This window comes from Pyrus communis, chromosome 6 (assembly GCF_963583255.1).
Source record: "Pyrus communis chromosome 6, drPyrComm1.1, whole genome shotgun sequence".
NCBI lineage: Eukaryota > Viridiplantae > Streptophyta > Magnoliopsida > Rosales > Rosaceae > Pyrus > Pyrus communis.
This window is the reverse complement of record NC_084808.1, coordinates 18,354,926-18,357,859: the sequence shown is the minus strand read 5'-3', so window position 1 is coordinate 18,357,859 and position 2,934 is coordinate 18,354,926.

Here is a 2,934-nt window from a genome sequence, read left to right as displayed (position 1 = left end):
GAACTTCTTACAGCCACTTCTCTTTGAGTTTACAGAGGTTATATGCTAAAAGGGATGGATGGTAAATAGGGTTTACATGAGGGAATCGATACTACAATACTATGAAATGTAGCAGAGCTTTTACACTAGACAAAAGATAGCTTTTATAAGGGAATTATTGCAAAAATGATTGAGTATGGGTGAGTTTCAGCTTTCTGGGTGCAAATATGGCTTGAGAGCAGAGTTTGTATGTGGTTTGTTTGATTGGTTTAAGTGTCGTTATCTATGTTGTTCTTTCTCCTTTTATAGACAGTTTGGCCTGACTGTCTTAGCTTTGTTCATGGCCGAGGGCTCTCAGGGGCAGTGAGTCATCTTGTATTTACACCTTTATGCTATCAGAAAGTACTTTTTGGTTGGCAGTAAGCTGTCTTTATCACTTGTCACTTCAATCATGGGCATGTGGCCTATGCCTTGGCTGAGAAGGCTTCAATTTGTTTCAGTCTTCATCGTTGGGCTTCGGGCAAATTCACCTTGTTTTGGTGCCTTTAGGCTTTTGTCACATCCCGGCCCAGACCCCCACCACATCCTGGGCTTGACTTCACCATAGCACGATATTGTCCGCTTTGGGCCTCTACCACACCCTCACGGTTTTATTTCTAGGAACTCACATTAGAACTCACACTGGCTTGACTGTCTTAGCTTTGTTCTTGGTTGAGGGCTCTCAGGAGCAGTGAGTCATCTTGTATTTACACCTTTATGCTATCAGAAAGTGCTTTTTGGTTGGCAGCGAGTTGTCTCTATCACTTGTCACTTCAATCATAAGCATGTGGCCTATGCCTTGGCTGAGAAGCTTCAATTTGTTTTAGTCTTCATCGTTAGGCTTCGGGCAAATTCACCTCGTTTTGGTGCCTTTAGACTTTTGTCACACCTTGGCCCGGGCCCCAACCACATCCTGGGCTTGACTTCACCGTAGCACAATATTATCCGCTTTGGGCCCTTACCACACCCTCACGGTTTTGTTTCTAGGAACTCACACGAGAACTTCCCAGTGGGTCACCCATCCTAGGATTGCTCTCGTGCGAACTCGCTTGACTTTGGAGTTCTGATGGAACCCGAAGCCAATGGGCTCCCAAAAGGCCTCATGCTAAGTAGAGATGAGAATATACATATAAGACTTACATGATCCACTCCCCTGGACGTTGTGCGATGTTACAGCTTTCACTTATGCAAAGCCCAATATTCAAATATTAACCCAAATAGATTATAGTCACACACTCCAAATTATTTCTTTTATATTTATATAATTTTTTAATATTTTTCTATCAAGTGTTCGTAGTGTGTTAAAAAAAATTAAAAGGTGTGAAGAAAGTAATTTGAAATGTGTGAATCTAATCTCTCATTCAAAAAAGAAAAGGAAGATAAAGTTACAGTTCACGAATGTTAGAAAACCCTAAACTTAGAGATGCATCTACAACAGAAATGAACAAAACATTTGATGGAAATTGTAGTAAAGTAAGATCATATTCAAGAGACTCTTTATAACTCTTGATTAGTTATTTAAACGCCAAAAATCAATAAATTGTTGCTCCAAGAGGCAACATGGACATCAGCGTTGTTGGAAATAATATGTTAAACTGAATAATTAAATTAATTTTTAACGCAATTACTAGCTAATAAAATTGACAAAATATGGCTGATGATGTTGTAAAACTCATATTCGAATAGAAATTAACAAGAATCAATTAATCTTTAAATCATACAAGTGATTTGTAGGCATTCACTTTTGCTCTTGAGATCTTGTGTTTGATTTCTTTACCTGCTCGTAATTTATATAAATTTAACATAAATTATCTTATTTTTTGTCAAAAAAAAAATTTAAAATTTAAAATCACGGGGTGTTTAATTAATTAACAACTTAAGGATTTGCCAAATGCATCCAAATAGTGATGGATGGATGGATGTCAGAGATGGGGTTTAGGCCACTTTGTTTCGTTGTGTGTCAAGTCGCCTTAAGTGATCACATCTGACCGGGGCCCGTAAATTGTCTCTAACATCAACAAATTACTTATCTTTCAAATTGGAAAAGGATCCTCCGGAAGATCTAGAAAATTTTGTGATCGTGTTCGTTTATCATAAATCGTGCGATCATAAATAATTTAAAATTAAATATAAATAGTACCTGACAAAAATTAACCGTACGATATGCGATAAACGAACACGATCACAAAATCTTCTGAATCTCAAGAAAAAGAATCCGTTAAAGATCATTTTGCTTTTAAATTTACGAAAGCACAACTTAAGGGGAGACAACATACACGGTTACATATTTTAATTATTGTGCACTTGACTCATGCAAACAACTCACACATACCCATGCATAATAAAATCATGCAATTAGATTTTTATTAGATAGAGTTTGCAAATCGAGTGATTAAAGACATTTAATAATGGTGACAGTTTAACGTTAAGTCAAATGAAAATTATTCCTCCACTCGTCATTTTAACTATTCTTATCCAAATTGGATTGTACTCTTTTAGTATGGCTGTCATGGAGGCAAAGCCTTCGATAATATGCCTTTGTAAGGAGAGAATCTCTTATGTATCCAGGTCATAAGTCTAATGGCTTATTCTTCACTTACGATGGTAGAAACTAAGAGAAGAGAGAAAATGAGTAAAAAATTATAACACTCCATTGTGATTGGTTGTGTAATTGTCATGTGGTGTCATGGATATAAGAGAGATTCTCTTATTTGGAATGACTATTATTAACACTCTAAAAAATTAATTATTTATTTCCATAAGAGTATTTTTTTTCCTCGAAGGCAAATGGTCATATACTCATTAGAAGCCCACTCATCGTCCCTCCATTTCAAATTTTATTGAAACATATAAAAAGATTATAAAAGTTACACCTGGTTAGATGGAAACAAAAGTCTTTATTCTGTAGTTGACAAG